General features: G+C 33.8%; 1 protein-coding gene across 2 annotated transcripts in view; it reads right to left on the bottom strand.

The window, feature by feature from the left end:
* LOC128670737 (mucin-2-like) overlaps nucleotides 1-13,213 on the bottom strand; it is a 40,582-nt gene that overhangs the window by 26,945 nt on the left and 424 nt on the right. The window lies entirely within an intron of this gene.

Genomic DNA, 13,213 nt, shown 5'->3' with positions numbered 1-13,213 from the left:
ATTTACTATGGTTTTATCCGAGCGAAGCCGGGACGATAGTTGATAAATAATAAAGAAAGGCTGGACCCATTTGATTATTATATTTGACCGGTCGGATGTTTATTCAATTATGTAAGTTTAAAAATAGTTTGAAGCTCAATGAAGTATGAAAAAAAAAACAACGGAAATAATGAGAACTTCGTTTTATTCATTGGTTAGTTTTTCTTAAACATAAATATTAAACGTTTAACGATTTTTTATAAAGTTTTAATTCTTGAGTGTAATGCCTAACCTAACAGTTTACTTCAACCAAATAAAAATGACTACGTTAATTAAGCAACTATGTGTTGGCTCACAGTGACACCGTTACCATATTTTGCGCGGACAAGGTTAAATTAGTTAGATAAATATACTTACTAATCTTGTACTTTCTAATACCTATAGTAAGCGATGATGAACAGTAAATTGGTGGTGATGAACATAAATACAGCATATTCTTTCGTGGAGGCATTGCAAAAAAGAGGCAGCTGTGGTTAAAAATTACTTTCCGGGCTTTGGGGCGACAAAGCCAAGAATGTAGTTGCACAGAAGAGAGATACCTAATTCTTATTTTAATTATATACATAGTTAATAAAATTATAATATGACATAGTTTTATATAACTACAGCAAAAATAAGAAGTTATTATAAGGATTGCATTATTATATATGTCAAACTTAATTATTATAATTTCGTCCAATAAAACCAATTTATAGAAACAAGATTAGCAAATTCCAATGATAAATATATGATAGGTAGTTTTTGGACAATATATAGAGGTGACCCACTGAACCTATTATTAAAAATTGCATTCATGATAAAATGCATTTTGTAAATGTGAATTGTCTGGTCTAGACAAACTCGGAGGAAAGATGTCAAGACAACAATAGCTAGCTTGTCGACGGAACTTCTGACATATTCAAAGTTATATAATTCTCATTTGACAAGATCCAAGATTAAAAAATCTCATTTCGTAGATCTTACATAAACCAGTAAGATGGTGGTTTAATATAATTTAGGAAAATTCTTGAAATGAAATCTCCTCTTAGGTCCATTTATCAAATTGGACTGTTCCGTTAGCCGCACAGAGTATGTAATACTTCCAGTAGTTCACGGGATTTTCTGTCCTAATACTCCAGGGGATGCTACTAAACTTGGAATTTCATCAGGATTCCTTGATGAATATGAAGCTGTATGACAACAACATTATGTATAGTTGGGCTTTTAATATCCAGGCCGCACAATTAATAAAACATTCTGCGGCCTGGATATGAAAAGTCCATGGAATTCAATCAGGTATTAAAAATCTTTGTCTCGATAAATAGCAAAAAAATCAAATTGGATAATAAACAATTCTAAATTCTTTAGGCGCGGTATTTGCATCATAGGTCAAATAGCTCATTCACTTTACGTCAGCGACAGAAATGTGAAATGTCAATCTTTCTGTGGAATTAAATTTATTACTTTAATATTACGAATGCTATGAATATTGTACCACGTTTACTTAATTTTATCAAATTTGTTGGAAAAGAATGACATGCTCTATACTTACACGAAGAAGAGTAAGTATAGTAAGAAGTAAACCATAAGAAGTTAACAAATACTCGGTATTTGTTAAAAAATCTAATATTTAGTCGAATTGTTTTTTGTATGAAAGTTAAACGATAAGGGGAAAGATGCAAAAAACTACGTCCAAGAGAATGTATTTGATATTTTATATATTTCTTCACGAAAATTGTCACCTGATTATTAAAATTTGATATGTACTTTTGGAAAATTTGAATTTGTCCCAAAAGAGGTGCGTCATGGTGATTGTGAATATAGTTGATGAGAACTGGTTGCATGCCAGCAGACCGGTTGCTGCGCCTGCGTGGAGGCATAGGCGATGATATTAAGATCTCCATTATCTACCCGCTTATTATCCAGTAGATAAAATATCTCAATGGCAGAGGAGAGATACATAGGTTAACGAGTTACGATCGCAGAAGAAACAACTTTTCAATAAAACAATCTAAAATCGTAAGCAGAAAGGTCAAGAAAAGATCAAACTTGTTTGTATGTATAATTTTTTATTCTGTTACCAATACACGATTTATATTGATTACCTGAAACAGTACAAATAATATGAATCGTCTATTTTAGTTGATATTTATTTATAGGATAGTAACTATTAATCTGTAAGTTTATATAAATCGTACGAGGTGCTTTCCCAATGCTCAAAACAATAGTAGTATACATCCTGTTTAACATTATGAAAACAAGGAACCCGGGAAAATTATTAAATACCACTTGCTGCTTACCATATATATTTATGATTTATTGCACCTAATCTTAGCACCTAATGTTAACTGCGTATGACTACGTTCAGTACTCTCCGTGAGAGCGATCAAAGGTTTGAAATAACAAGGCCGAAAGCAACAATGCATTACACTGCGGAACTGACGGCGTTTTTATTACTATCATTGTTCCCATATGGCAGCTAGCTAATTAAATAGGTCCGTTACTCCGCGGACGAAAGCGTGTCTAGTTTTTTCTGGGTGACCAGGCTATTATGCGCTCTGGTGCAAAAACTGTAGTCTCAAGGCATACGGCGGCGGCGGGGTCGTGCGACTCACGCCCGCCCCGACCTCGCCTGCCAAAATAATAACCAATCAGACAATGCGATAATTGTTCACCCAACGTGACGCAGCGATCGCAGAATACCTCAGCAGTCGCCAGAAATTAATCTTGTCTCGCTCAACACGCGCTGTCTACAAAAGAGCCTTTTTATCATTTTGGTAGTTGAAGGGCAGCTCTCAAGTTCAACTTCTGCTATAAATTGCATTGTATTTAAAATATGGACCCCTTTACCTCCCAAGCCTACTTCATGTCGTCATCTCCTCAAAACAATGCTAGCCTAATCAAACCTAGCTAGTACGATAATTTTTGGCTCTCTTCGACTGTGCGAGTTATTTCACTAACCTTTCTTAATTCTGCTATTGTTCTAACTAAAGCGCTGAACAATACATCCAATACTTTAGGTTTATTATTTTACTCATAAAGGTAAGTCAGCAATTTGTATCTGCATCATAGACCATACCCATTAGACCCATTAGGCACAGAATACAAAATTGGTTTCTAAAGAGGCTCGTATAATTTTCGCAAAGTAAATCACGAAACTTTGATGCTTAAACATTAGTGGAGCGAATCGCAATTTGTAATACTAACACATTGTAGTTATTGTTTTAGTACTTCAAAACCTTGGGAAAACAAGATTAAGGCTGCTATTAGCTGAATTCGAGGTGTCCATTAGATGTACGTGGTTCCGCATTTTGAAATTGAATAATAACGATCTTCGTAACTCCAGAAGTAATATGGTAAAGTACTATTTATTTTAGATAGACATAATTATATTTAGTAGGCCAAATCAATGTTCAAAGAATAACGTTAATGAAAACATAACAATGTGATTTATAATAATAGTATTACATATTTACATAATAGGTACGTTATACATATAATATAGATAACACTTTTATCAAAATATTCAATTTCATAAATGTTTATTGGTTATTTTTCCTTATGATTTTGGTGTTGCTTAAAAGTTAGTGACCCGTCTTCCCAGGGAAACAAAATAGACATATGTAATGTAAGCGCATGTAAAATTGTGGTAGGTAAAACAACAGAGACAGAATATAAATAAGTAGAAGCTATGGTTCAATTACATAAAATAATATATTACGTCAGAGTCGCCGCCATAGAGATTAATTCGCAGTACATTATAGAAATAAATAATTGCGCTTTGCGCATTCCCACGGTTTTGTCGTGTCTAGATGTATCTAGAATTAAACAATTTGTTGTTCATATTTAAATTTTATTTTAACGAATGCTCACGTATTGTTTAAATGTAAGAATTTCACCGTCCCTTCTTAAATCTATGCCTTCGTCCACTTTACTAACTAAAACGAACCTAACCAGTTTTAAGTGAGGGTTTTTCTATCGTTTTTGACTAATAGTTATGAATTATTGGACCCTTTGTTTAGTTCCGATGGAATATAGACCTAAATAGTTGTACACATTGCACAAATAGGATTATGAACTTCTGCAATAAAGAGTTCTATGCAAAGAGAAGGATATAATTAGTTCAAGTAGTAAGTAATTACGCGTAATAGATTTGATGTGATATAAAATAGTTTTATTTAAATAATTTTGACGATATAAGTATGTTCCTCAAATACAATAGCTAGCAATACAATTACTAATAATGAACACAAAATATAAATATCGTTGAATTGATTTCAAAACAAAAGTTATTTAAAACATTACGTTTAAGATTAGCCTGTATTGGAAGAATTTTACATTAACAAAGAAGAGATAGCATAACCGCACAAAAACGCATTCTATTTGAAAGTTTTTGACAGTAACGTAATGCAAACGATTTTTTCTCGACAAGAGGAAAAAAGCTGCCATAACTAAAATGTGCCACATTGCGCGTTGATGTCTTTCATATTGTTTTACAGTCAATAAATTCGTTACAGCCAACATTACATGAACTTATCCAAATTCACAGAAACCATTATTACCGACGCAGAAGTTGATGATTTGCATTAATTAGATTGTACCAAGTGTGACTATTTGAAAAAATGTAATTATGTGATTTGCATCACTTATGTGGGGCTTCATTTATTTTGGGACTTTACATAGCCGTATCCTTTCTCATGAATGTGGCATAAAAAGAAATGTTGGAGTAAAATGGAGGTACCAAGTTAAATAGCAGTTTGCAATCTGAGACATGGCGTTGTGAAAAGCTTGCACAATGTGCAAACATGATCAGCAAAACACAGGTTTGCCGGTAACCGCCGCCACGCTACAAAATTACACACAAAACTTGCGTTTACACACGCTCTATTCCAAATATAAATAAATATAACAAGATTTGAAAATAACTTCCTACAGTTCAAATATAAACCTGGCAGATTTTTGTTGATTTGTGAAAAAAATAAATAAATAATGAGATATCGAAGAAACTGTAGCGAATAATCACTCGAAGCTGCAAAAAATATGAAAATTAAAATGAGTGTACGTGCATGTGTTTGTATATAATCTCTTTATTTAAAGTGCTATATAATTTGAAATAAATTTGCGATTAGTCACACTACTGTTTATATCAGATCATAATACATTTGAAAATGTAATGCCAAGGATATCTTCAGGGCCTACACCTCGGGCTGTACCTATAATTTGCATGGATTCGTCGCGCTTCCACAGTCTAATGCTCCAAATACATAATGCAAATTGAGATCACTGTTGATTATATCATCAAACTGGGTCTGTGATTGTTGAAAGATGTTTGAATAAAAATATTTTGTTATTGTTTAAATTATGATTAAAATTGCAATAAAAGAAAGGTATCCCTTAGAGTCATTTTTGAATAAATCGACCTAAAGTAACATATGTAATTATAAAATATATTATCTAGGCATCATTCATAATTTACTTCAAAGTTTAGCCAATAAAGTAATTTCCTTTGAAATTTCGTCAAAATGAAATCGATTGTATCAATAAATATTACACTACAACATTAGTAATTTTGCTGACTTTGTAATTCAAATTGTAGGTTAATTATTCTGGATTGGCTCAATTTGTGAAATTCTGATTTTTGTAAGGTAACACAAATAAAGAGATGATTATTAAGAAAATCTTGATGAAGCCAGATGTTATTAGGTTCCCCTCTACTGTCCCAGTTGTTACAATTTCACTAGTCACGAATTCAAGCTTCTGTCTGTCGGTTTTTACTTTTTGTGTCACCCAGCGGAAGCACGCTATCACGATATAGCTATTAGCTACGACAGCTATTATTACATCAAGTTGAATGGTTGAATAATAATCCCGATACGCCTACCTATCTGCGGCTATCACGGATACGAACGGGGTATTGTACTCTAATTAATTCAAAATTATCACGCCTTTGAATAGCTAATTTTGTTTGAGTATTAGTTACACTTTGGCAACAATTGTCTTTACTTGTACTTTTTGGACAAAATAATTATTGTATTAAGAGGTTGTAATACTCAACTTATATCAAGTGAAGTTACTAGAGTTTAAGGGTATTGAAAGAGAAATGTATAAATTACATTAAATTTTAAATTAGACTTGACTCAGAATAGCAATTGGGCAATATTGTAATTAATTAAATTGAAGTAGTTCTTATCGACTGACAAGTATTTGCATAGTGCATTTCGAATAAATAAAAAAACAGATTAGCCATTTATATTATAGAGAGTATTTAATTTTAAAGAGTACTATATCTATTCCCATAACGTTTATGAATTGATTTAACAACCCGGAAGGCAAAATGGAGAATTCTGAAGTAAAGTTGACGTTAGAGACAATAGAGCAGAAGCGAATCGCGAACGCCGCCGCGCCGTGTTAAAGCATGGAATGCGGCGCCGTTTTGAAAGTGGCACGTGCAAGGTCAAAGGTGCAACCAGACTGAGTTGTGTCAAGCCAGATTAGAACGGGCAAATACGTCTGCCCCTTAATCATTTTAATTTTGTAATAAACAATTGTCCCAACATTCGAGATAAACTAGCAAACATTACCGTGATAATATCGGCCGTCACAATTGTGTTGTTATTTTAAATTACAATTCTAATAACAATTGTATTTGACTGTTACATTTGAAGAAGGCCATCCAGTCAATAGTAATTGATTATGCAGGTGACAAACGTCGATTGATTGCAATGGTTGACGTAGAAAGTTAAGGCGAGATCGTGAGTGCAATGATGGCGATAACTTATCACGTGGACACTAGTACAATTAGCTGCGCCTACGCAATGCGCGAGCACATATCGTTACGATTGCTGGCACTCGACCCTTTCAATACGTTCGCGGTTTCTTCACATGAACAGGTGTTTGCAATAGCTGTCACGGTGCTGTTAATACGGGAAGATGACACCGATGTTTTAGAATTTTCCTCCACTCTTACATTATTATATTAATGTTTTGCCGTTTTGAAGAAAAAAATAAACATTAGTTATTAATTTGATTCTTGTTGATCACTGATATCGTGTGACGATGTCCATATCATCCAATTATAGTATTAATTTAGTGTTTCCAGCTTTTTTTTAAGGTAGTCTTTGGAATCGTTCATATTTTAAGTGACTTCTTAGTAGTCAACAGCGATCAATATTATCAACATCAGCAATTATAGTGTTTTGAAAATGGTCACAAATAACTACAAATATTTTTTCCATAGAGATATGAAGTGACAAGAAATAACCAGTTCAAGAATGTTCTAGTGTAAAACTAGTTTGAACGACTAGCAAAAAGTTGTTGTACTTTATGAGATCCGGAAGCTGACGTAAAGTAAATGCCCACACTCTCAGTTTCTATCCACTTCTATAAAAATACAGATTTGTATAATATTTCACTTATCCATGTACAGTTTGATAAAACAAAGTATGCAAACATTATATAAGTTACGTAAAATAAGTATTCACTGACATAACTTATGATAATAGAATTGCCGAATTAATGGAATTCCAAAAATGTGTCGCGTTTATGCGGCTGAAGCGACCAGTTTACTTTCACTATTATTTATAGAGTTAAAATTATACAATCGATATTGATTCTTGCTAATTTTCAGTATCGAATGTCGACGATAACCATAGTGGAACCACTGTACAAATAAAATAGAGAGTAAGTATGTGTAGTACGTTTGCTAATAATGTGGAATTTGGTAGATTGAACTTATTTGCTAGCACATTGGCGTTCAATTACAATGAATGCGCATGAGCAAAAGGTATGCAGCGTCACTTGTGAAGTATTCATACATGGGCGGGTCGATGACCGCGCATCTGCTGTCGCGTGAGCCAGCATGATTACTTATCGTTAGTTATTAATAGCAGAGTAATATTGCAAGTACAGCCAACATGTTAAGTTACTCTACAAGGATTTTAATAGTAGTAGTGGCGAATTTGTAGTTTCGGAGTTAATGTGTAGTTCTCTGTAGGGTCTTGTCGTGCGCAGACTTGATGAACGGTAGTCGTAGTTTTCCGCAGAGACGCATAAATATCTATTTTATCTCTACGAACGGTATATTCCTCATCTTCTTAGAAGAGATAAACATATTTATCTTCAGGTACTACTATATTTTTATAGTTTTGAATGTTTTCTATTTAAAGTACACTTTATTCTTTGTAATTTGTTAACTAATCTTTGTTGGTGATAACATTAGCATAATAGCCAGATTCATCAATAAATACCTATTATATAGCTTTTATATTATTTTATTAAATAAAACACTTATGTGAATAACGCAACGGGTCAAAAACATTGGAATATCGGACATGTAAAAAACATTTCGGAAAATTTAAATTTGTGAGAATTTAACTCTGATTTTTGAATAAAGGGTTTCTTGATAAAGCGATTGAGATGCTATTGTTGCCTATCAGCCTAGGCTGTGTGTTTCTTCTTTTAGTCACCTCGTACGACATCCATGGAAGGATATGGAGTAGTCCTATTCTAGGGCGGAAACACAAGTTACATGAATTTATACTTATTTATTTAAAAATCAACTTATGCTTACTTAAAACGTTTTTAATGTTCGACCGAGTCAGGAATTCAATTGGTAAAATATTTAGGGATTTTTTATTGCAACCTGTTTTAAATGATAAAAAAAGTCCTGAGCAAGTTGAAATGCAATATGGAATATAAACCTTGTTGCCCCGGAACCTGTTTGAATAAAACAGGCTATTTTACATATGATCATTTTCAAACATTACTTCATAACCTGGCTTTGTTGTTACTCACTGTTATTGAGGGTCGTTAGTCATTACATGGAATAAATCGTGCACAGAGACTTTCTTGGTAGTTTTAATGATGTGGTTTGCCAATGTCATTCTATTTCATACACTATGCTATCAATGATTGTATGCGATGAAGCAATAATGTCATTTTGGGTACCTTACTGCAGGGCAAAGAATTGTAATTACGGGGCATTATATAAACTAAAATAATTTAACCTATTTTAAGCCATTTATTAACTTGTAGATGCGCCATGAGAAATCCGTACAATTTCAATCAATTAAATTGAAAAGGACTTTATTTATCCTGTTTGAGATTACTATGAAGGAATGCAATAAGGCATTCTTGGGTTATTGAATGGATACGATGTACGGTATAATACTTATTTTCATATAAGTATGAAAAACTGTGTATAGGTTTTTTGCTAAGGTTCAAATTTTTTTTTATCTACAAAAAGCGAAGATAGCTGATTGCTTTATTAGTTGGTTTTATTGTTTTGATTTTATTGATGTCATGATCATCATATCGTAAAAGATGTTTGTGTTTAGTCTGGATGGTTGCATATTTCTTAACCGAAACTGTCTTTTTGTGACCATAGATGGGTTTACGCACAGTATTTGTTCAGCGTTTTTCCAAAACATCGGGCGCAAACACATGTCGGGTTTGCGCTCATCTTTTGAGAAGAAACTGGGCAAATAATAGCATAGCATAAATCCATCTATGTTGTGCCCAATTGTGACATCGGAACATGAACCACGATAGGTTTCTGATGGATGAGTACTAAATCGCCAGTATTCGTAACTTAGCATGCTAAAACAGAATTAACGGTTGTGGTCACCTAGGTCCGTGTTTAGGCGTAGGTAGTGATCTTCGAAAATAAATTGCAGAAGATGGGATTGCTTTTTACAGTTTATAGTCATAATGACGCTGAATTTGTATAACGTTTTGTGAAATGTTGCAATTTATCTGAAACGTATTTTTTTAAATTGATTTAACCAATTGATTAAAACTTAAGAGCGCTAGGTATAATATTCAATTCACGCTTAATTCCTTTGTCGGTAAAGAAATAGTAATCTAATCACTTGTTCTTTGAAATTATCTTGCTTAACATTATTTCTTCTATAGCATATTTATATGTTCAACTGCCTGGCAAAGACCAATGGTAAGGCCATTGGTCTTCCATAGCCATGATCTTGGGCCGTTTGTTGCTAATCACGCTGAGTCTTCAATAAATAATATTTACAAAGTAAAACTAGCTTTTTAAATATAATAATTATCAAAAAATTATCTTTGAAAAAATGTGCAGCTGTAGAGTAAATGGGTCGCGCACAAAGCAGTAGCACGTTTCGTACCACCACGTAATGTGGTTGCCACAGCGGCGGCGCTTGCGTCACGATAATGCACGGCGTGGGCGCATCGCGGGGTGTCTTCCGCGACCCGCCGACCTTCACGACTAGACGGATATTTTGCGGCTTCAAATACTCTGATAGCGTTACGTTTTGAGCGAGTGTCTGATAATTTTGAATGTCGTAGTGATCTAATATGTGGCGGGTGCGCCCTAGGACCACTCCATATCCTGTGCGTCTAAAGTCGTGAGGGTGACTCAAAAATAATAAACTTTGACAGCTGATAGGTACCTCTCAACGCTGTGATAGAATACCTGTCAAGTCGTTATACAAAAAACGAAGGCCGGTATGAGTCAAGATATCATCAAAGCATCAAACGTTGGAGGCCGTCGCAAGCGCAGTAGGCATCGTCGGACGCATGCTAAACAACTGGTAGTGTTGTAACACCCCATTATCCAATTGTCGACAACAAACATATTGCACTACTGGAAATATTTGTATTGTTTATGAATTATTAAAATGTCTCAAGTGTACGAGGACAATGAGCTAGTGACATAAATGCATGGAAAATGTTGCGCCGCGCCATCTTTTCTTTCGTACCTTTATGTGGATAATGAAAACTAGGTCTAATATGTTTTATAGTATTTTTAACGCCAGTAGATTACGATGAAATAACACTATTTATATTCAAACCACAGACTTATATTCAAACGCTTTTCACGAAAAATTATACTTCGTCAAGTAATTTGTGGCTCCAATAAATTTTAAACAAAAATTTAACTTAACATTTTCCTAATAAACTTTAGTGAAATCATATTTAGGAGAGTATTGTTCTGTTTTGAGCAACAAATCTGAATGGCAGATCAAGGTTGCTTCTGAAATATTTCAGGTTGAAAGTGTGACTTTCTGCAGCAGGGGTCGTGGAAAGCAGCAGGCGGAGCGAGCGAGAGCTTTAACAGTTGCGCCAGCAAACGGACTAAAGGTCGACCACCAATTGATTTATTAATCTAAATTTATAACCAAATTATGCAGCATTTATGTAGGTACATCAAAATTACTTCCATTTAATTTTTTATAGAATCATAGAATTTCAAATTAATTATGAATTCAAAAGGCGGTGTTGAACTTATATATTTTTTATTTTTCCTGCTAGTCAAACATTTCACAAGTCAAGTGTTAGTGGATTTTGAAATGATACACATACTTAAGGCGTGTTTCGTATAGCTGGCTGAGCAATATATCACAATCTAATGGTTAATATGAGAACTGAAATGAATATTAGCGTTCAGACAGAAATAAAGTACCTAAGTGTCGAGTTTATGTACTCGAATGGCTGTGTGGTTATAAGATCGAATGTTTAGTAATGCGCGTGACTTGAATTTAGAATGTCAGATTTGTACTTGCGGTGTGGGAGCATCTTCGGTGCATGAGTAACCTGTGAAACTTTTAATGTGAGTTTAATACGAATGTATACGTACTGTATTCACATACAAAAAAGTCTTCTCTTCATCTTCTTTTCGGACCGAAATGGCCGTTTTAAATAGTTTGATTTAGATCAATAAGTAACCGAAACAACTTTGTCATTGGCCTCATTAAGGTCCTCGATCGTAAACGACGGGGCAGTTTCGATATGATAAGTAATTAAAGAGAAATAGATAGAAAATAGTCCTACATGCGATATCATATTTCTCCAATTCTGTTGTTGCAATGTCACTTATAAGTCATAAAGAATTGAAATTCGATGTTGTGTACCGAACTTCCTGCTAATGTTTTAAATGCGAAAGTGGATGTGAGTGAAGATATGTGTGAAGATGTTTGCAACTCAATCATAACTTACAACATAGACTATAGGTTACAATTTATCCCAAAATGTCTGCGGGAGCGAAATTCCGTGATGCTATTGTTCTTATTTATTATATATGTTCTTATTTATTATTATATTTAACATTTATTTATTGCTTAATATTTATTTATATAATTCTATTTCGTTATCAATTTTATATAGTGGCAATAAAGCTACATATAGGTACTATGACTCAGCAGTGTATTTCATGAAATATTTATTACTTAATTAACATCGAAATACCTACAGTAAATGGTTGTAAGTTGTAACTATTAACCACAAAGAGAGGACGCTAAAGGTTACATTGGCTATCGGATATTGCTGTTCCATATGTATGAAGGAAAACGAATCTAAATAAAAAACGTCGGTGTTTTGCTTCTACAAGTTATATAGTACCTTGCATCGCAAATTAGATAGGGGAAAGTAAAATAAACTCTATTGGACATTCGTGAGCAAAATACTTTACTGAATAGACTTTCCAAGTTATATGATCTAATCCCTGGAGGGTGATGGCAACATTCAAATATAGGTCCAAATATGTAGAGTCAAAATTTTATTTTATAATATATAATGCCTATGTTATCACGCCTTTATCTAGGTATACGGGTTATATTGGAACTGTAGTACTTAATAGTATTGACTGGTTAGGACCCAATGGTTTATCGTGTAGATTAATATTCCAATAGACTGATCCTCAAAAACTGAGGCTATTTTGATAAATTTAAGTTTTATGAAAGATGTTAATACTTAAACGGTGACGCAACAAGAATTTGATGGAAGAATAAAACTTTAGCTGGTATTCACTAGAAGCAAGTAGTAGCGAGAAAAAAATATTGTTTTTGTTAGCACACGCATCCGTGAAATATCCTTAGAATATTATACTGTGTATGCGTTTACATTATTCGCTGTATGTTGAAAAATCGAATCTTAGATAGGTACTTGAAAGTGGAATAATATGATTATAAATCGATATCAGTATCGATGTAGTTGCAATGGGACACGTGTTTACAATGACTAAACCCGTTCTTATGATCTGGTTAAGTCTGGCCCAATCGCTCGCTCACCGACTGGCCCGCTGACCACTCGCCGCCCACCGGTAGGCTAAATGCTATAACGATATCACTTTCGTCACCTCATTAACAAATCTTGCTTCTGACGTAGATTAGTACTGCATAATTTACCCAATTTTTGACAATGGTAATGAACTGGACAATTAATT

The sequence above is a fragment of the Plodia interpunctella genome, chromosome 6 (assembly GCF_027563975.2).
Source record: "Plodia interpunctella isolate USDA-ARS_2022_Savannah chromosome 6, ilPloInte3.2, whole genome shotgun sequence".
NCBI classification, from domain to species: domain Eukaryota; kingdom Metazoa; phylum Arthropoda; class Insecta; order Lepidoptera; family Pyralidae; genus Plodia; species Plodia interpunctella.
Note: the sequence above shows the minus strand (reverse complement) of the source record. Positions and strands in the feature narration are given on the sequence as shown.